Genomic DNA, 23,182 nt, shown 5'->3' on the forward strand with positions numbered 1-23,182 from the left:
GAAAAATAAAAATAATTTAAGGGTGCTCTCAATTACTAAAGGAGTAAAGGCTCTGATGTATCTGACTTTGATCCACCAAATTGAAGGTATGATTGGGCAATAATGTCAAATTGGTACAGATGCATGTTATGTCTCTGGTGTCGGTTTATTTTATACAAGTAAATGCGATGAGAACCTTTTAAGGGTTGATGAGAGTCAGAAATAGTTTGAGCTTTAAGGTTGAGTGTTTCACAACATCGACAGAAAATCTCAATTTAACTGTTCATTCAATTATTTAAAGATGTGTGATCAAATGGCATAACGACTGCTAAGTGGGTTCTTTTGAGACATTGAAGGAAGAGTGAACCTCCAAATGATCAGGAATTGTTTAATACCCTTATAGAGAAACAGATTCATATGAACACCTCATTTATAAAGAGATATAAATAAATTCATAGATGAATACTTAAAGGTCCAGTGTGTAAGATTTAGGTGAAAGGGAACTATTTGCAGACATTTAATGTAGAATAATCCTCATGATGTTTTCCCTAGTTCGTTTCAACTAAATTGTATGAATTCTAGTTTTCTTTACCCCAGAAAACACATTTATATTTAAACACTTTATATTCACATCGAGGGGACCCTCTCTACGGAGGCCGCCATGTTTTTTTACATTAGTCCAGACTGGACAAACTAAACACCTTTTGAGTTTTTATGACAACTGAAGCTACCACAGGTTCTTTTTCATGTTTGGAAGAGGAGGGTGAGGCGAGGGGTGTTCAGCTGCAACATGCAACTTCAACACTAAATATCACAAAATTTTCCACACTGTACCTTTAATATAATCCATTGGGACTTTGTATTTTAGGATTATTTTTAATATTTTTGTCCATATTTTATTTTATTCACTCAATACTTAATGTGCCTTAAACGTGTAATACCTATGCAGTCTGTACACAGTCGCCTTTTAGTACGAGAACAGCATCACTCAGATGAGACTGAAAATTTAGACTACGAACTAATTTCTGCGTATTTTTTCTTCTCTGTTTTTGGGATACTTTAAATGTCAGTATGGTGTACATCTTTTACTTAATGCTTTGGTTTTATACATACCATACCTGCTGCTGTTAAGGTTGCTGTATTTCTTTACGACAAAAAAAGCAAAAGTGACGAAAAGTGACCATGTGACTACATGTGCTGATCTGAACCATGCAGTTTAAGCAGCAATCTAACAACAGAAATCCTCCCAGATGAAGGGGTGACCCTTAGGGGGAATTCTCAAACCATGGTTTAAACCTGTCTGGATATCAGTTTAAAAAGAAAGTACAAAATGAAATATTCTACAGAGGACACAGCGTTATCTTGACACATCAAATATTAATGTGACTTTGAGGCAACTTGATGTTCTCATGACAGATATTTAACGTGGAAAATATTTTTCTGGTAGTTGTGAAATCCTTTAGCTTCAGCAGTAAAGGAGCGTCGACCTTCAGCTCTCCTCTTATACCCTCCCACAATCCCCTCAAGGGGATTCCTGTCCCGCTGGACTCTCTGCCTCACTGTGTACCTCTGCAATTAGTGTATAAGAGCACTCTGTGTCATCTGCACCACTATGTGGCCCTTGTTGCTGCAGTTTAAGAATGACACTGAGTTTGAATTAAGTGGAGATATGAAATGCCTGATTGCGTTAGTCCAGAAAAAAATTGAAGTGTAGTTAAAACATTGTGACAAAGGACAGTTAGGGGGGAAAATCTCTCTTTTTATTCCTGCTGAAGCTCATATTGTTCTTTTTTCTCTTTTCCTTCCTTTCCTGATAGACTTGACAAACCACACACAAGCTTCCCTCCAAACATTCAAGCCTGCACAATGTCGAAGTGAATCTCAAAAAAGGCCATCATCCAGAGTCATGAAAATAAACTGCACCCTGGCCAAAGGGTGGACTTTCAAACTCTCACAGTCCAGACTGCAGGTGAATCCTGTGGGGGACGATATGTGGACTGACCTGTTGAGAAGTGGAGTAGACGGGTGGGTTGGGGGTAAGGGAATGGGCGAAGTGATGCGTATATCGCACCTCGTGATTTTCCAGTGAAAGGGAGGGGAAAGAGGAAACCCCTGAGGCAAATGGAGTTCCTCATCCTCTGGGATAATCTGTTGGAGAATATTAATTTCAGAGCTTCTCTGGTGCTGTATACATTTTACATCTACCCAGGAGTGCGGTGAACCGAGTGTGAGCCTGCCCCACGTCTCCTCTGATTCTGACTCGTTAGAGGGGATGTGTCTACCTCTTACATTAGACGTTAACTGTCGCCTACCAAGCAAGATGAGTGAATAAATAATTGGTTATGCTGAGGGGAAAACATTGTATTTCTCACAGAGAAGACACTACTAAAACCCACATTGTTGTGCTCATTAACCTATATCAAATCCACTACAATGAATAAATAATTTACCAAGTGCCTTATTGTTGCATCGTCATGACAGTTTTGAATGTTTAGGCCTGTTGCTGCAGTTAAAATATGGGGCAGTACGCTATAAATGGTAGCTAAGTTTTCCTCTTTTATGCTGCTTCTAGGTTTTCTTTATGCATTACCATAGTGCTTGAAAACACCACTCAGCCACATAAAAGCAACTCCATTCCAGATGTATTGCTTAATCAGAGTCGACTTCAGTGGATATTACAATTCCAAAATAGCTTTCTATCGGATAGAGAGCTTCATTCTGTCTTGTGCATAAGTCCAGATAGGCTGATCCGCAGTGCGCACAGTCATATGTCCTTAGCGGCAGACAATAGTTTTCCATTAGAGGGAGTGATTCTCTCTGGAGCCTCAGGCCAAGCCACAGACAATAACATGGCAGCCCAAAGCTTGCATCTCGGGCTCGCAGAGTCAACGCTCATCACCCCCAGGGACTGATTCCCCCTCTGAAGTGGCTTAAAACGACAGGCTTATCTGAAGTAAGCTTGTCCAAGTTAAGAAAGCAAGAGCAGCTTATTTGATTAAGAATGCATACAAAGGATGATGTAGTGATCAGTCACTGAGAGACGAGTACATTTCAAATCTAGAATACAGATGGACTGGTCATGAACTTTGGATACAGGGACAAGCTGTTGTTTTAAATGAAGGCTTCAGAGGATCTGGAACAAAATAAAAAATAACCCTGAAACCCTCTTTTTTTTAGCAATCACCTTTTTTTACTGGGAGCAATTAGGCCTTACATGAACACACCATTCTGTCAATATTTGAACAGTGTTGAATGTTTGAAATGAGATATATCTGTAATCGACCCAGAGACTGTAAATAAAAATGGACAACACGTCTCGTTTTACAAAAATGAAGCCAAAATGTCCCAGATATGGGCGCTGCCATTTTGACATTCGGCTGGCTCAGCTCCACTCCATGATTATGGAGTTGGCGGTCCCGCCAATACAGGTACTTGACCAATTGCGAGTCAGTCCCAGCTTTCAATCATGATGTTGCAAACTATTTTCATAGCATCAAATAACAAATTAAAACCAAAATTGTCAGAAGGATGAACACAATCATTTATCAGTGTAAGTTAGTAAGTTTTGGCTTCACTTTTCTTATCGGTAATGTCATCTATCTTTATATAGAGTCTACAATTTGTTCATTTGTCTTTGATCACTGCTTTAAAGTAGGTCAGGTTTGGTTGGAAAAAAGTGTTAAAGTGCATTTATTGAAAGATATGATAAGTTTTTCTTGTTATGTATGAAGCTGGATCCAGCAGCTGGTAGATTAGCTACGACTGGGAGTAGGTTTAGCCTAGCTCTGTCCAAAGGTTAAAAAAATAAATAAAATTCACCAGCACATTCACAGCTCACTATCTTCTTTCAGTTATACATGCCTGAAATTATACCTGTTCTTGTGTTTATCAAAATGTCCTTGTCTTAGAAAGCAATAGTGTTTTGATATGTGACATGAACTTAATCATGTTCAGGATCTGAAGAGACCGTCTCCTGCCTTTTGTTCTATAATTAACTGGAGGTCTCTTAAACTTAATACGGAGATTAAAACACCCTGATCAATGCTGACGTGTTCCTCTGTCTCCTTTAGTGGCGAGCACTGATGTGACCACGGGTCAGTGTGTGTCGCGCACTAAGTGGAAGCTCTGATTGTGAAAGATCGATTATTGCAGGGGCTTTGAGCAAGGGTGAATAATAGCAATAATACAGGAGGAGGGAATGTTCCGCCTCCGTAATGCTAACCAATGGACATGATGATAACGATGATGACAATACACTCATTAAACCTTTCCTCATTTGTAAAGGGAATGTAATTACTTTTGCAATTAGCACTTGAGTCAAATCTAGGAGTAAGAGGTGAAGAAGCAAGCGAGAGGAATTAAAGTAAAGAATGGACACCAGGGTAGAGAAGCACATGATGGAAAACTGAGACAAAGAATGTGTTTAAATACAGTGAATGTGTATGTAAAGTCTATGTATGTGCAGTACTTGTCAACCATATGCTGTAAGAAGTGTGCACATTGCACAATATGTGTAATTCCCATGTGTTGTTATGTGTTAAACTCGCTGACGCTGTAAGTGAATACCTGTTCAGATCGTAAACATACCAGTAATAAAGTCGGTCCTCTTGCTAATAAAATAAAATGTGTGTTGTGATTGTGCAGTACTGACTACAATGCAAAGCTCCTCTTCCTTTGATTCCACACTTCAAAGTGGGCGTGTGTTCACCTCAGTGTGTCATGTTTGGAAATGATTCATAAAGGCAATTCCATTGTCCCGACTGTTGAGGGTTGATATGTGTGAGTATTGAAGTCTGGACTAAATATAGTTCTGTTAAATCCGATGGGGAACGCTCATGATGAGCTTTGGCAGTTGGCATGTTTTTCAAACTTCAAAACCTCCCCACAGCAGGGATACTATTTACCTTGATACGCCCTTGAAATAATAGTAACAGCTCAAACAACTTTGTGTTGCAAAGGATGTCTCAGTCTCCAACCTTTTAAATATTGTATGTTCCCCTCCACTGCAGCCTTGGATACATCTCTCTCCTCATGTAAATGCTGCTGTTCTTTATTCTCTCCCCCCCCCCCCCCCCCCCCCCCCGCCTGCTCTCTCGCTGCTTCCATCCTTCAGGCCGTTCCACTTTGAAGTTGTTCCTCGGCTGTGTGAAATTTGAGATTAAAGTCCATCTGTTTGTTTTCCCATCCCCCCCCATCAATACATCTACGGATATAAAAAAAAAAAACTAAAACAGACAAAAGGAGAAGTTGTTTTTAATAGGTCAAAGGCAACGGTAATATGACCAGCCAGAAATCATAAGGGCCCCGGCTGAGTGAGCGCTTTCAGCCTCACTGGATCAATTATACCTGACACACACCATTGCAGACAATAAATTTCTTATCTGATTATTACTTATTCATCAGTGCAGAGCAAAAGGCTGTCGAGGCTGTAATCTGTTAAGGAACTGTGCAGTTATGTGGGCCTGTAAAGGTGAGCCTCTGCTTGTCTGTATTGTAGTGCAACACAAACAGCAGCAACACTACATTCCCCCAATAAACCCAGCGGGTGGCTGGGGCTGCAGCAGTTTTGTTGGCTTCCTCACTGGTCAGTGCGGTTAATAAACCCATGTGTCCTGATGATTACCCGGTCCCACCTCCACTGTATTGTTCGCTTTTCATTCCCGCTGCAGCAGTGGCGGCAGGGAAGAGTAAATATTCTCAGCGAAACTATTCCCTGAGAACCAGCAGCTCGAGCAGAGTCTGGAGATTAAATCAATTGCTTATGCTTTCAGTGTGTATGTAGGAGATGTATGCAATATAAGCAGGAGTACTCAAAATGTAATATCACAGAAATTATGTTATCATATTGCAGCTCAATATGAATAACCTTGTATGAGAGAGGATATTTGCAGACACTAAATTGAGAAAAATTTAAAAGCCCATCATCACATGTAGTGTTTACCTTTACACCTACTTACAATCATGGAACACTGACCTTCTAAATGACATTTGCCTCCTGTTAAAATGGGCGTGTTTGGCATTTAAAACGTCCTTATTCAGCCACTACACCTTAATTCTGTCAAGGAATGTGGTAAATAATGGAGGAAAGAATCGATGTGCTGCCCTCCTTCTCCAGAGGAAAAGCCTGATTACACTTCACGGGGCTTTAATAGTGCTCTGTTAACTTGTTTTGTATATTAACCAGGGTAAAACACAGGCACAACAACATCAGAGTAATGACACAGTAGAAATGGAATGATCTAAATGAATACTTACAATGTACACTATACGTATAAATGACGCCCACTGTATTGGCTTTAATCAAGCAGCAAAAGGAGGAGGTCGAGGTTTTTGCCCTAGCATGTGTATGGATGTACGTACAGTGGAATCTCAAATTCTGAGACAATTTTCCCATATTCCATGCACCCAGGTGGGACAGAATAAATATTAAAACACATCATATTATTATTTATCAATATAATTATCACTTCAGGTTATTAACATTAAAAAAAATCACATATATTTTAGAATAAACCTAAAACTCAGAAAGCCTGAGGATCAGAAGCATTGACACATTTTGTCGTAAATGAAGATGAAAAGGATTCTGCGCTTTTTCTGCGGGTAACCAAAGCCTTCTCAAACGTGATTGGTTAAACTAGACACCATCTCCTGCCCGATAATCTTGTCCCTCACCTACAGGTTCTTTATCTTCACATGGACAATCTGGTTTTTGGAGATTAGGCATAGACATCAGAGGCACATTCAAGAAATTCACCTTACAGCCTGTGTCCGTCTGTTAAGCTGCGCCTTATGTTTTCATAAGGTCATTGCTTGATATAGGCAGCACTGTGATAGTGAGAATAATGGCATCAGGAATAAGCAGAATCGAGAAAAGTCCCCGATCATGGGACTTTGAAGGGAACTCTAAACTTGTTGAAAAAACTGGACCAGGCAGACCAAATGTGACCACAGAAGATCAAGGCATCAAGCTCAGTTAGCTGCGAGAAGACAGATACAAAACTTGCTCCAATCAGCCAAACACTGTCAAAATAAAACTGCCTTGAAGAGGCCTCAGAGGACGAGGAGCAGTTTCTAAACCACTTCTCTGGAGGGGAAACGAGGCCAAACGCTCGGGGTGGGCTAAGAAATACCCGCATTTCACAGTTTCACAGGAAAGAAAGTCCTATTTACTGCAAAGTTTTAGATTTATGGATGAACTAAATTGTGTATGTAAGGAGATAAATATGACAGAGAATGATAGCAGTGTATCAAACAAACAGTGGTGGTGGGAATAAGTCAAGATGTTTTACCTACTTTTGAGTTGAACACCTGCACTGAACTAACTACAGCCTGACCAGGGGAAAGTACCACTCCATTCTTCAGAGGCATATACACCCTCTGGTTTGCATGTGGAGAGGGATCCATACTGCAGCAGGATAATGAGCCCAAACACAAACACAAACTCAAAGCTTTGCAAGAAGCTATTGAAGAACAAAGAACACCTGGAGGTCCCTGGTGTCATAGACTTTCCTCCACAGTCACCTGCTCTGAACCCCACTGGACATTTAACTGAGCTATGAAAGTTTGTGAAGCCGAGCAATTTGTGACACATAGTCCTGGAGTATCCTGGAATATTACTCTTGTAAAAGCAAAAGGGGAATTTACCAAGATATTCTGACAACCATATGCATTTTTCAAATTCTATTTCATCATTACATTTCAACCAGTTGATGTGTTTTAAACTTTGCGTTAATTTTCCTAATTGATCAGATGTGTCTGGGTTAGGAGCAAGAAAGGAAATACAAGAAGAAGCTCCTGTGTTCGGCACTAGTGAATATTTCTGTTCGTTGTTAGTCCAACTGAGGCCTTATAGTTCACTCTCCTGCCATCGACAACTACGACTACACAAGCTGCTACAGGTTGCACACACTGAATGCACACATGGCTACAGGAGTATACTGTATATGTGATTTGGGTCAGACCATCCTCACATCAAACTGCTCCCAGGACTAGAAGAAGACCAGTTGTATCTTAAAGTTGTTTTCTTCCATACTGAAGTGATAAGTGCGTTAAACCACGCAACACACAAAAGTGGGAAATGAGCCCAATTCCAATTCAAGCTTTTCACACACATGTTCTATAATAGCAAATAATTACAATAGCCTTAAATTTTACAAAAATGAAAACATGTTGTAGTCATCGGTTTTTGTGAAATCATTAAGCTCAAGAAAACATGTTTCTTCTGGTTGGATCCAACATATCCGTGCCTGTGTTTGATTGACAGCAGCTGGGAGACTGACAGAGCACTGGTTTGTTTGCACTGTAGGAGACGACACAAAAATCAAATAAATGTGTGCCGTAGTTGCATGTGAATGTAAATAACATGTTGTTAGCAGTATTTAAGAGTCGCCAAAGTCTAACTGCACCCATGTGATATCAAACACATTGTTACTGAGCAGCTAATTAGCTATGCAGCATGCAAACAACATCTCCTTAATTTAGATGAGAAGAAGACTTTGGCACAAGACCCACCGGGGGCTGCCTGTGGCTGTTGTAGCATTTTGTCAGAATGTGAATATCTGTGATAGGAAGCTGACGTTACTGCTTTATGTTGGTTTGGTTTAACATGACAGCTATGGTTGTTTTTATCAGAGTTTCACCTTCCAAGTGAAAGAGACTAAAGAGAAGTTCTCATGTGAGAGAGAGAGAACTGCACTGAAGAGACTTGCGGGCACGCACACCGCTGCAGCTGAATCTATGAGATCTGACTGTCTGCGCAGATGGTAAAAACTTAGCACTGCAAATTGCGATGCACGCAGACACACACAGCTATAGAGTGCAGCAACAGAGGAAAACACCAAATGTGGGGGGGTTCCTTATGAAACAAATAAGAGTTTGGTGCGACATGCTCTGTTCTTGACCCTGGACGAGGGTGGAGATAAACCCTTCTAACAGGGGAAAGAAAATGTAAAACGAGATCCCACAAGCTCTGACTCATTTAATTGAAAAGATCCTTCATTAATTACTTCATTAAAAGTTGTTCATACTAACTAATGTCTTACAAATCATTTTAAAGAGTTGTCTAATGATTTATTACTGTTATTAAAATCATTAGTTACAACTTATAAACCCATTATAAAGGCTGCCTGATTAGAAAACTGAACCCGAACAACCCCAGACACGATCAGTCCTTACAGATGCCAGTGTCTGAGCTCGGTCATTTCTCCTGGTTCAGTGCAGCAGCCTCTGATTCCGTCTCAGGCTTCGGGGCAATCCCCTGGGTAACACGTCTCAGCTTTAGCGTTACATCAATGGTGGAGATGATGAAACTGTTGCCGCTGTTTTTTTTCTCTGTGCCCTCAGAAAGAGGAGAGCTGGACCTCCTGACCTCTGATATTGTATCTGTGTGTCCCTTTTTTTTCATGACAGGTGTGTGTAGGATTTCACTTTCATCCTCAGCTTCAGACCGAACTCTTCATTCCACTCTTATAAATTTCTCCCATCAGTTTTTGTCTCCTTGTTACTTTGGGTCACGTAACTAAATACAATAACTACAATCTCCCACATTTTTTTAAGTAAAACTTCAAATACTAGATAGATAGAAATGACAATTTCCATATTGAGGGAGGGGTGTGTTTTTTTTCTTTCCCATCGTCAGAATAAAAATCTCAAACAGAAATAGAATAACAGAAGGAGAACATTATCATTCAGTCACAAATCGAAGTGGAGCAAAACTAAAACATGAGACTGAGAAAGGGGAGGAAAAAGGGAGCAACACTTTTTTTTTTACGGTGTGTATCAGCCGCCATGTAATACGAGGCTTTGCTCGCTCGCATCATGGCCGACAGCAGATTGTTTGACACGAGGAGCCGAGGTTGTTGAGAAGTGTGAGCTTTGACTGTGAACAGAGGGAGAGGGACTCATTTAAACTGTGTCCATCTGAACTGAGGGATACCTGGTTGAAGGACGTTTATGGTGTTATTTTTTTTTTTTAAACCGTTGTAATGCTTGAAAATGGATGGATAGATGTTCTTTATTGATCCCAATTTGTGAAATTTTGTATCACAGCAGCAGGTCAAGGGCATTTCACAAAGAATAAAGAAGAAAAGGCTAAATACAAGAGATGATTGTTTGAAATATGACTCAAGTAATAAATATGAATATAAGATCTGCAGTAAAAATCAATATGAACATAATATGTGCATAAGAAAATAAATAAATTAACAGTTACTGCAGCAGTAATCTGAGAGTTCTTGTGTGGATAGAAACTATAAGATGTACTATTCATATACTGAATTATTTTTGGTTTATTATATGATTTTATACCTCAATGAATCAAACTAATCAGCAGTGATGTGTTAAAAACAAACAAACAACTTTTTAATCAATATGGTGTTAATATTTATTTAATCAATTTCAAGGTATTTTATATAGTAAAGTCTCAACCTTACACTAAAGAGAAACCTAACAGTTTCCACAATGGGTAAACACTTAACCACTAAAAGTATCAGCTGAATGAGTGAACAACTACTTTGAATGTTCCTGGCTTTGTTTGTCTTTCTTTTCCATTTGCGCACACACACACACACACACACGCAAACACACACACGCACGCACGCACGCACGCACGCACGCACGCACGCACGCACGCACACACACACACACACACACACACACACACACACACACACACACACACACACACACACACACACACACACACACACACACACACACACAGTCAGAGCTGTCCATGGTGCTGAAACAACAGTGGCGCTTTTCATTGTTCTGAAACAAGAGCTGAGCAGCAGTCACATGGATTTCCAGCTACTTGCTCTTATTGCACTTTTACTCTTGATCTACATAAAGCTTAAATTGAGAGGGAAAAACTACAATTGAGATGACTAAGCCCCTTAAAGACTCCCTCATGTTACTGGGCCCGGCTGACTCTACTTCTAAAATGCACTTAAACCTTTGTTTAACCTACTTGGGCAAAATACTGAGATTTCTGACAAAGTCTTGATTAGTTGTATATATCAATGTGTTGGATGGATTTAACTACTACTGCTACTACTACTACTACCACTACTACTACAGTGATGTTTAGGTTTTAACATCAATTTCTTCACTTTCTTTTTGGGGACATTGCTGCAGTTTTCTGTAAATTACTGCAACACACTGTACATCAGGACCGTGTGTCCCAATATGCATGTTAGCTCACACAACCAGGTATGGTTAATCAAATGTGTTCATCACCTTGCAACCACGCAGATTTATATTAGGACCTACAGGTTTTGAATCACTTCATTCAAACATCAGGAATAATAGTCCAATAATATATAATTCAATTCATAATCCCCCACTGTTTCCCTCCCACATACACATTTTTAGTTGTATTACACAACAAAATTGAACTAAGGCTTGCGTGGTGGTGGGTGAGTGTCTTGCCCTTGTGCCATCTTTTACATTTAAAGTTAACTAACTTCTTCTTACTTTTCTTTTCTGTCTTTGTATAAAAAGCAGACATGGTTTTCTCTCCCTTACACAGAAAATGCATTTTGCAGGTTTCTGCAAATCTCCGATTTTAAGAATATGGTTTGAAAACTGTGATATTTTCACCATATACTCAGGGGACAAATATATTTAGATCTCACTCTTCATTGAAGGGATGTGTTTAATGGCATATATTTAGTCCATGTTTTAATTAAGCAGTAAGCATTGACTGTCGGTTAAAAGAGAGGAGCTTTTGGATGACTCTGCTCTATGTTTCCTTTACCTTCACAATCATAAACTCCCTGCAGACAGAGGACTCTCGTGTGGCAGCTCATCCTGAGAGATCATTGCATGTTATGGTGGGTCATATTTAGGGCAAATACAATGAGGTCATTTCGTTTTAGATTTAATTAAACGGCTTCGTTTTATGTGGCTGCGAGCTGCAGGAATGGTCAGGGTAGCTGTCGTCCGTAGGAGTGGTGAGATGACATAAATCAGAAATAAGGGAGTCAACCCCCCTCCCACCCTTACCCACCCATCCTCCAGAAACATGAGGCACATTTTGATGTTAATTTGTCACATAACCGTGCGCACACACATCCAGAGGGAAAATGATAGCGGGCCTCCTCCCCAATCACAGCCCTCCACTGTTCCACACCAGCCCCATTTAATAAATCAGCTGGGGAAAAATATCAGATCTCTGGGGTACCTTGGACAAGAAAACCTCCCCTGGAGTTCCAGCAGGGTCACGTTCGTACAAGAGCTGGAGGAATTAGCATTTTCTTATCCATCCAAGCAATTCTTCACAGGGAACGAAACCAGACTTCTTCAAATGACTTCCACAAACGATGCTCAGGGGTCCTCTATGCTTTTAGTGTCTTTGTTAAAGGACAACTTTATCCTAATTTCAATTTTCCTATTTCTCTCCCCTGGCCATTTGTTGGACACTGCAGCTGCCGTTGCAAGGAAGCCATCTCTAAATTTGCCAAACAACTGATGGCTCATTGACTCATATTCTGTTCCTTCAAATGCAATCAGTAAAGGTAATCCGTCACTGTGAACCTTGAAACCAAATTTTGAAAACTGGCATCACAACGCGAGCATGAGGCACTGAGGACGTTTGCACTTTCAAAGAAGCTCTTGTTGTGATTAAGGAACACCACAGGAAATGAGGGAGGGGGGTCATCTTACTTTCCTCCCTGCTTCTCGCATTTCTGTACTTACGCCAAAATAACCCTTTCATACAGCACCGAGTGGGCTTATTTTAGTTCCCTCCTGTCAATCATCAAGCTGTCAATAAATGAATAAGAGCCGAACACATTCCTTGTTTGGCAAATGAGACGGTAAATTACTGAGTAAGTAATGGCAATACGTGTAACAGTGCCATTCCCTAAGATTAACCACATGTTTATTGTTGTAAAGAAAACAATGGTGGTCCAGTTAACCCGCTGGCATGCTCTTATGGGTTTTATTCTTGTTTCCATGACAACAAAGCCCCATCGCGTCTTCTGCTGGTTCCCTGGGTTATACTGAAGGTAGGGACAGATGACCAATATGGCCATTTGAGATGAAGGAGTTTTTGTTGTCTGGCCACATTTAAAAAGGGGACGTTGTGAGTATAAGGTTGCTGCTCTAAAATGCCGCTATTATATGTTAGCTACAAGCAGGAGACAGTGGGCGTAGCATAACGAATGGAAGTAATAAAATCAATTGATCAGCATTGGCAAGCTTAGTAATTAGCATATTACACAATTTCTTTTTTTGGCAGGTGATTATGTGACTATTTTTTGATCAATGCAGTGATTTCTTATGTGTTAGCTAGTTTCTTTTATCACACTAGTCAAACGTTTCCACACAAAACTCAAACAGCCATAGTTTTTGTAGGTTTGGCAGTTCCAGACGGTATTTTGGCTAATCATTATCAACAGCTATTATCAACCATGCCTGCTCACACAAGATCAGACAGTAGAAATTGAAATATAAAGTCTTATAGCGTCCGAATCTTGTCCCTGAAAATACTTATAAATTACTTACAATTATTTAAATGCATTTTTAATAAGTGTGTACCAAATGACGGAGGAAATATTTTAAAAGTGGAGAGATATGTAAAACTGTAGCTGTCCTTCTGCGACATGTGATGTGTAAAATGGGAAGGCTACTATAATACCTAAAACATGACCTTAACTACTAAAACTAAGATCCTGTGTGAGCAGGAAGTCTACAGCTTGCTCGCAACAAAAAGAAATACCTCAGACATTCTGAAAATGCAATTATTTTAATGCCTGAAAAAACAATCTAGTTCTTTCAAATGTAATTAAAAATGACAAAAAGGGCAAAATTGCAGATGAACAAAGCGCCGGGATGATTGGCAAGGGTTGAGCCCGCAGAGAGCCCTTCCAGAGAGGTTTGCATCCAGGCTGAATAGCTTCAGCTGGTCTGGTGGAATTTGATAGCACTATACCATGACCATACACTCAAGCCTTGATGAAGGCTTTGTCTTCGTTACATGCACATAATGTATGGAAAAAAGGGGCTTTAGAGTAGATCACATGTAATCCCCCCTTCTGTCAAACCCAGAAAGTGAACCAAGACACAAAACACACATTAAAGGGTCATTAATTCTTCTATTTTGAGGTTTTGTCAGCAGGAAGCATTCCAACAACATCACTGGGTGTTTGGCCCAGACCTGCCCACCCCTTTACAGGCCCCATTTTCACAATGTAGAGCAGCATGCTGGTTAATTAGAGCAGGGATCCAACAGAAACGTCTGCTGGAGAGGAAACATGTTGCCATGATAAATGCTGCTATAACAATGCAGCTTTGTCAGTGTGTCAGCTTCACTTTTTAACCTTCAGAGCTGAAATGTGTTGTGATGCCATTTGGCTGCTCTTAGCGCTGCCCTGCCTCGCAGAATGGTTGAGAGCACCCGTTGGGAGGGGGTGAGGTGTGTGTGTGAGCAGTGGGTGGGGGGTGGGTTTTGGGTTAGGAAGGCAGCCAGAAACCTCAGCTCCGTGCCAAACAATTAATGAGTCATTTTGTATTGATCAAAAACCTCTTGTGGACACATTATGATCACTTTTGTGCTGCGGGGCAGGAAACCCCTTTGCCTTTTATAATCAAACTGAATTTTCCTCTCTCTCGTGATGCCCAGCTCAGACTTCATGTAAAGGATTTGATGTGCATTAAACAAGCAGTTTAAGAGGGCTGATGGAGAGGCGGCGCATTAAACCGACTATATTTGGTGGGTGAGCAGTGAGGCTACAAGCTGTCCCTACCAGCTACTTTCACATTGGATAACTGACAGCACAGATTCTCACTCCCTCGCACTGCCAGCCTGCTGGCCACAATTCAACATGAGGAGATGCTCATTAACATAAGTTGGGAAGGTGCTGTTAGAGAAGTGCTCTGCTGTGAACATTTCTACATTACATAATGTGAATATATTGATGTGCGTTTCAAATATACAGAATGGATAGGCAGTAGAAATGTGATAACTGGACTTTCTGTACCAATACATCCCACTTTTAAGGCTCATATTGTAGTGTATGTTGTTTTTATGTGTATTATCTGAATGTTCAAACTAGTATTGATATAAAAGAAATTGATTTAAAAGGTGCAACATTTTAAGTAGCAGTTTGTGTCATTTTAAATAGCCCTTATCACACCGATGTAAGTTTAGTTTTAATTGGTTGATTTGTTGTTATAGAAACACGGCAAAACATCATGAACAGCTGAGGCTAACGTGTGATTGGTCAAACGTGTACTGATGGGATCTCACATTCCCGGCTCCATGCCACATTCACTACTGTGCAGGTTTAGCTCAAAATTACTTCAAAAATGCAAAATGGTGACACCTACATCCGGGATATTTTGACTTCATCGTTGCACAGTGAGAGGAAGAGGAGAATCGTGGTCCTTCTTTATTTACAGTCAATGCAAACACAGATGAAACTGAGTCAAAGTTGAGTGTCTCTCAAACAATGGCAACTGTCACCTGCGACACCACTTTAGCACTACTTCCTTTATTATTATTATTATTATTAATATTACTATTATTATCTGCTCCATCGTGGGACTAAAGTGACTTTCAGAACTTGCAGACTGTTAGTTTGGACTCTGTCTGTTATTTCCTGTTTTACTTTGGAGCTTTTAACCTTTTGTGTCTCTTTGTTTGTCTCCACAGTCTTATCTTGTGTTTCTGTTCAGCTGCCTGTCATCACCTTGTGCTTCAGCTTAGGTCCTTTTGTGTTCTCTGAATGTTTTGGGAATTTATTTTTGCCTGTGGGCCTACCGGAGAATCTGCAGCCTTGTTTATTTTCATTACATTATCTTCATTGCACCTTTGTCGAGTGTTTGCATTTTGGATCCACGAATCCTAAAAGTCATAACAGACCATTGTGCTTGCCCTCCATAAACATGTGCAAGCTGTAGTCACCCCGGAATTATCCACTGCCCGGCAGTTGCTCTCTACTTAAAATAGTAGAGTGACTAAGTATGAACAGAAACCATTAAATGGGAAAAACTGCTAGCTTGAAAGGTCAATTTACATTTTCTACAATTACTGCTTGCATTAATTTCATCAGTGCAAATACTCAGTTTGTCTTTTTAACAATGACAGGACTTCACTGACAAATTGACGTGTTTTTTTTTCCCATATTTGAGTGCCTTCACTTTTTCTGTCAGCATTAATGACCAAATTCTTCTTCAAAATAAATGGCAAGAAATACAAATGTTGTCTTTACACAGCTGTCCCTACTGAGACCTGTACCAAGTGTGCCAATTGAGCCACTGAAATATGAATTGTGTGTGCATGTGTGCAAGAAGAGCAACACAGGGAGAACAAATGTGACCCTCTTTTTCTAACCTCCAGCCACGCCACAAGTCCAATGTGGTTGCTATATATGGCACCGTGAAATGAAGAAAGTTTGACAAGGGTTCCATACATTTTTAAACCACTTATTGGCATTGCCTCAAAGGTTGCACCTCCTGCTGCCCTCCCCTTCAGCTGCTGTACAGCCGCATCAGTGTCAGGCTCTGGCTCCCTGGAGGAGGGTTGCCACGGCGGGCCGGCTGGGACTCAGGAGCCTAATTGGGGCCTTAGGATGCCTCCCTCTACGGCTACAGCTGTGCTGCCGCTGGCTGGCGGTAGGATCAAAACCCTGTGACTAGCCAGAGGTCGGGGGTCGCCTAGTGGCTGCTTAGCATGCACGGCCAGAGGAGGACTCCACTGTGACGGCCTGGCGGATCAGGCAGTGCTGTCCTGCAGTCTGCATGAACCCTGACTTGAAGCCCTCAGCTGCTCATTTTGACTCTGTCTCATAGATGGAGCTGAGTCCCTCACTTAAATATGCAAACTATGTCTGTCACTGAAGATCTGATCTGAAGATTGTGTGGATTGTTTAACAGACCTCTGAAATAGCTGACATGTAACAGCAGTTCAGTCATTCTTTCAAACTTATATATGATCAACACACGTTTACTAAATGTAATTCATTGAATTCATTATGTCTAAAATCTTCACTGCAGATAAACCAGATAGGAGGAATACAAAGTTGTGTAACTTCACTCTGCACCATAGACTGTTTTAAAAAGCTCTGCACACAACGTCCAGCACAAACAACAAAAAAGCGGCAGGCGTATTGTCAACATGTTTAGAGTAAGCAGTCTCACCAATGACAAGGAATAATTCGGAAGTAGCTGCACACTGCACACAGGATGTGGCGTTTTGAATTTCAAACATTTTTTCATCTTGACTTGACAGTTTTGCAAGTGTACTCACATTCAATTCCTGAATTTCTTGAACTGAAAGAATCAGTTCACAATATATGATATTATTTGCTCTTCAGAGTAAGTGGGATTGGATGCATATATGATATAATGTAAGTAATAGAGTGGCTCTCACTTTCAGCCCTCGTTGCCACCCTCAGTCTGGATAAGGTTACTGAGGAGACATTATTAACCCTTGACACGTCATTTGAAAATCAAACAGGTTATGAAAAAACTAAATGAAAATCATGGATTTTTGAGTCAGACTGTAAAGTAAAGAAAGTTTTGACATATACACACCTATATGTCACTCTGTTTCCTCCTCACTGAACAGTAAAAGTAACTGTGGGATACCGATGCACAAACCTTTTTAAAAATGAGCCTGATCCTCCAATTCTATTTTCTGATTAGAGCCACAACAATATGCTACTGACACCACCATGTTCGCACACTGGTGGTTCTGAAGTCACAAGAAGTAACTTCAGAACCATCCTCTCCATCACGTTGTGTTCGCTGTCTCAGCTAATGCAGGAATCTAGAGCTATGACCTCTCTCTGTGCGAGAAGAGCCATTGACGAGAGGCACGTTCACGCACTGATTGACAGCTGTAAGTGAAAGCCCCTGACTTTGACTTTGAAGGACTGCAAAAAAAAAATGCTCTCATATTTAGTAAGTATATGCTGAGTAATTATATATTAAATGAATGTGCTCATGTATAGACAGCTGGTAAATGCTGTATTATACATAGTACTGATGTGTGTAATAACATATCTGTATATATTATAAATTGCAGGCATGTCATCCTGTGGATTCTGCTTATAGGAGGCTTCAAGTCCTTACATCTTCTTATAAGTACACTGGTTGTTAGGGGTGTTATAGGATAATAAAAAAATAACCTCTAAGCCCTGACAGTAATTTATTCAACATACCAACATCATTGGGTCATAGTGTCATCTCATGGTTCGTACAATATTGATTATTGGGTTTACAGATAATGCCTGAGTTGGATCAATGCAGCTCAGTGATCACATACATCATAATCCTGCTCAGCTTTCAAGAAGAAAAATCTGCTGTTGTCCGGGACAATCAGACAGGTGCTGCGCAACATTTGTCCTTGTAAATAACATGGATCCACCAAAACCAACAATCAATACAACTATAAAACGGAGAAAGACGTTCGGGCCCGGCTAAAATGAATTTACTGTCACGCTCAACGCCGGGCGCTTTCTCACGGACTGAGCTAAAGCCTTTCACTTACAGCGAATGATTATTGCATTCGCTTCATGAGGAGAGAGGGAGGATGATTTATTTTTATTTATTCTAATAAACAGTGTCAGTGCAGCCGGCTATGACAAACACTCAATTGAATTGCTATTGTGATAAACACGTTACTGCTCAGACCCTCCTTTTTTTTTTTTTTTCAAGCGAGGCTGGCAAAACAAATATCAAGTGTTGCAGTGACTTCATTTCCATTGCAAAGGTATGAATGAACTCAGCATCACCCCACCAACAGCTGCTTCCTCAATCCATTCTTTTCATGTGCAGAGAATATGTCAGTTTAAACGCTGTCATTATCAAGCAAATGGTCTATATTCACGCACTGTAAGTACACCAACTGTATGCAATATTCTCGCACAGTATGTCTATAAAAAATATCTCAATATGACATTTCTATTAGCCCTGGTGTACCAATATCCTATAAAAAGAAAATAAACTGTGCCCCCAAAAGATATCCCCCTCTGCTCTGAATCCTCTGTGATTTACATATTTCCCATTTATTTGCCAATTATAGGTTACACTTCTCCTGACCTGTGGGCAAAGTCTTTAAAACTTTGGGAAAATATCTCACTGGCTCCTTTAATCTTCACTTTTTTTTTTCTTTTGGTAAATTACCACTTGGCCAGGATGAATCAAGGATTAAACTCAGAGGCAGGAGTAAATAATTTTGCCGTGGGATGTGATCAAGCCAACAGAGTTATGTTATATATAGACATTTTATTCATATTTTTGAACCTTAGTATTTCCTCTGATGAAAGAGTTCTTAGATGATAAGAAAAGCTAACTATTGGGTTTTAAAAGGAAACATTGTATTTAATGAATTCTGGATTGTGGATTAACATTATGTCCAGACACTTTTTTTTGTAAAAACCGAACAATTCTAGATTGGACAATTCTGAAACATAACTTGGTTATGTGTAAAGTGGGAAAGAGGTTACATCAGATACACGTATACACTTAATTTAAGATACGATTACGTTTTGATATCAAAATGACAAAATGTGTTTTGAGCAGAGGAGGAAATATATTTAGATGTTTTACTTTTACATAGTAAAGTACTAAAAAACTCTTGCAAATCTATAGAAATCTGTTCCTTATCGAGTAAAATAAAATGACTTATTATTATTGATAATACTATATAATCTCCTTTATGTGACACTTCTTCTGTAGAACATACATACACGTTGCTGTGTCCCAGGTCAAGGTGAGGCAATTTTTACCTAGTTGTTCCCAACCTTGGTATCAGGCCACTCTAAAGGGTCACAAAGTAACTTGGAGAGGTCATTAGATAAGAAATGGAACAAAAGAAATGTGATGCACAATTTAGGACTCAGTTACTGGATCTTTTTACATAAAACATAGGATATTTCTTTGAGCCACACACACTTCTGAGACGCATATGGACGGGAAATGTCTCTCGAGACTGTTAAATAGCTGCACTACTTAATGCCTCTTTACTGGGCAATAAAATGTGTGGCATTATATTCAAATCATTCTAGTAACCTAAGCCACAATTTTTTTTTTTTCATTTGGAAATTATGTCACAACTTGGGTGATTAACTAAAATGTTTTCTTGTTACAGTAAATTTGTTTAATAGATAATTATTAAAACAATTATTGAATTTAACCAGGCATTTATACTGAACGTTGACTTTGGTCATAAATCGGAGGTATAGAATTGTCCAATAGTCTCACTCTAAAAGACGTGTCATTAAATCCACGTGTAATTCCAGTGTAAACCCATGTTTTGGTGTTAAGTCTCTTTTCAAACATGTCAGAAACAAGTTCCCTGTCAACTCCTCAATCCCCCCATTCCATTTTATGAATTTTACTTTGGTTTGTACTGTAGAAGTACAAATTACACAAATCACCTACAGTCAAATCCGCTTCAGCTCCTGCCTGCGAGGGCTTAATGACAGAGCAGGCAGACATCTGAGAGAAGACATCATCATCCCAGAGGACGAAAACGCTATTATAAACTGATTAGGTGGAGGAGAATTGGATGGAAATCACTCTTGAATCTTTTTTTAACCATTAATTAGTGGTTCTGTCAGTGCGTTTCATTCTGCCGGGATGACTAATGCATAGAGCTCTCCCGCTGCTCCTCATGACCAGTTGGTACATTGCTGTCACATTTGCATATGTATGCAAAGAAAAAAAAATTCCCTTCTCCTACTAATGTAGCTGGAGTTCTGTATGCACTCTGTGTATTCTGGTACAGATTCTGAACTTCTGTCTGAAACAAGATGACTTGAAAGCAACAGATAGCCTCGCTCCATCGGTAATTGGTTGACTGTAAAAAAATGACTCGGAGCAAAGTTGTGCAAATGTAGCGCTGCTGAATAGCGTGAATAAATTTACATTTGCACCTCTGCTGCTGAGACGAGACGAATGTTGTATCAAACTCTATTTAGATTTGATTAAAGGTTGCAGCGCAATCTTTTTCTTTTCCTCTCTGACAAATAAAAACACCCTCTGGACCCCATCATCTAAATTATGAGACTGAGAGGTTTTGTAAGACGGTGCTTACGGGCTGAGGCCCAATAAAAAATATTGCTAAAGCCCAGTGCAGCACACTGCGACTGCTGCCTACATATCTAAGGTAGAATTTTCGAGGATCGATAGGCTCCTGGTGTAATTTGTTTAACGTTTGCAAAATTATGTTTTACAGGATACTTTTTTTTTTATACGTAGATTTGACTTTCCTTTACCTCAAAAATATTTATTTGACTTTCACTGCATGTGCAGGTTTTCTACAAGGAGGCTTCTGTTACCTGCTTCTGTCAAATACTGAAGGCTTATCCATATTTAGGTTGCTGATTATGCATGAGCATGATCTGTGTTGGAAGCTAATCATGGGCTGCTATGCAAATGAAACATTTTTCAAGGGTGATGTTGGAATTCGAGACCATTCAAGTATGGAGAAATAAAAATACTTTAGCGTGAAGTCAAACTGACACCTTTCACTGAGCGGATAACACGGTTTAAAACTTATCGTCTCAGGCTGTGCAGCTTTAGGATGCAAACCAGAGGAGGGAGCGCTGGGTTGGAGTGGAGGGGGTGTGACAACAGGAAATTTACAGAAATGGGAGGAGGGACACACACACACGTCTTAATCTATGGTGGAAAGGTGTGCACACATGTCTTCTACTCCTCCCAGTGAAGCTTATCAGCAGGGAGACACCCAGCCAAAACAAGAGGGCAAATACAAATACAATACAATATATACATGATCGCAGCAGAGGCATTCTAGATCGTCAACTACATTTAAAATCTTATAAATACACAGAAATAAATCAATCCTGTCAAATACCACTCAACATCTGTTTAATTTACTATTATTGTAAAGACTAAATCATATATATCCAGAGCTCTTCTTATCAGATTTGCATTGAAAAGGGTTTCCTCTGGTTGGATTGTGTACACAGTACCTAGTGCTGGTTGTACTCCATGTTCCTAAAATATTTGTTGGGGGGGATGGGTGGGAAATGGAAATGGCTACGTATGGCTCATTTTCAAGGGGAATAGAGAAGGAGAGAGGAGTCCTAGAGAGTGGAAGCAGGAGGGGGAGCAGAGCAGAAGGGTCCATACCTCTATTTTCAGCATTTTAGTATTTTTATGTTTTTGTTAAAGCTGTTCTATTCAGTATTATTAAACAAATAATGCTCTTTCTGATAAACTTCACAGACAATTACACGCAGCGCCAAATGAATGGTAATGCAAATAAATCACTGTTTGCAGCATTAGGAAACAGGTAGCAGGTAGCTGACCTCCAAGTGGCTAAGAATATATTCTCCATTGTAAATTGTATAAATGGTGAATGGTCTGTATTTATAGAAAAAAATAAAATAAAACATTTATAAGGCAATTTGGGATTCAGTATGTTGCTGAAGGACACTTCAGGATCTGGAGAAGGGGAGATGAGGATCGGACCACCGACCTTCTGGTTAGTGGACAACCTGCTGTACCTCCAGAGCAGCCACTCTAACTTCCACTGCCAATCAGGAGAAACTTTTCTTATCTAGGTTCCATTTCTACCAATATTTTCCTCTTCAGCCACTGATTGGTACCTGAATTATCTGACAGCATCAGTGACCCCTGAGCCCCTGCACACCCACAGTTTGTGCTTCCTGTATTGCCTGTGGGCCTCGTCCACTGCTGTCCCAACTGTGAAGTGAAAGCCACAGCATCCCTCACTCCATCCTGTCCAGCAACAGCTTTATTACAGACCAGAGAGCAGTTTGAGGATACAGTAAAGCAGACATATCTCAGCTCTGTGTGCTGACTGAGACATGTTGCCTCACAGTGCTGTTTCAACACACCACCGGCACCAAATCCCAATGACACCTTTGGTTTAATATGTAAGGCATACACTGTAATACATCTGTGATGCCATGGTGGTAAAAGAGATTTATGACAGACAACAAGCTATTAAGGAGCTGTATGTGGTGGGGTAATCAGGGGGTGAAATGGGGTGGAAATTCTCTTCTTCATGCCACATTGATTCATCCTTCAGTGAGAGAAACCTCCCCATTATGCACACCTCATCTAAAAGGGCCCTAGGATGATCATTGCGGGCGCACAGTACACTGATCCCAGGTCTGCTGCGAGGTCAACACAGGTCCTGCCTGCAGCATCTGGACTCCCAGGAGGCTGTCACAACTGCTTGATCCATGCAATGTTGATA

The 23,182-nt window shown here is 40.2% G+C and overlaps 1 protein-coding gene and 1 long non-coding RNA gene across 2 annotated transcripts in view; one reads left to right on the forward strand and one right to left on the reverse strand.

Moving 5' to 3' along the window:
* Positions 1-4,597, forward strand: part of khdrbs3 (KH domain containing, RNA binding, signal transduction associated 3) — a 112,228-nt gene extending 107,631 nt beyond the window's left edge. The window contains exon 11 of the transcript XR_002202853.2: positions 1,797-4,597. The gene's annotated coding sequence lies outside the window, so the exon portion shown is untranslated. The remainder of the gene's footprint in view (positions 1-1,796) is intronic.
* Positions 1-23,182, reverse strand: part of LOC138405941 (uncharacterized) — a 132,619-nt gene that overhangs the window by 38,865 nt on the left and 70,572 nt on the right. The gene's annotated exons all lie outside the window — the stretch shown is intronic.

The sequence above is a fragment of the Paralichthys olivaceus genome, chromosome 20, assembly GCF_024713975.1.
Source record: "Paralichthys olivaceus isolate ysfri-2021 chromosome 20, ASM2471397v2, whole genome shotgun sequence".
In the NCBI taxonomy this organism is placed as follows: domain Eukaryota; kingdom Metazoa; phylum Chordata; class Actinopteri; order Pleuronectiformes; family Paralichthyidae; genus Paralichthys; species Paralichthys olivaceus.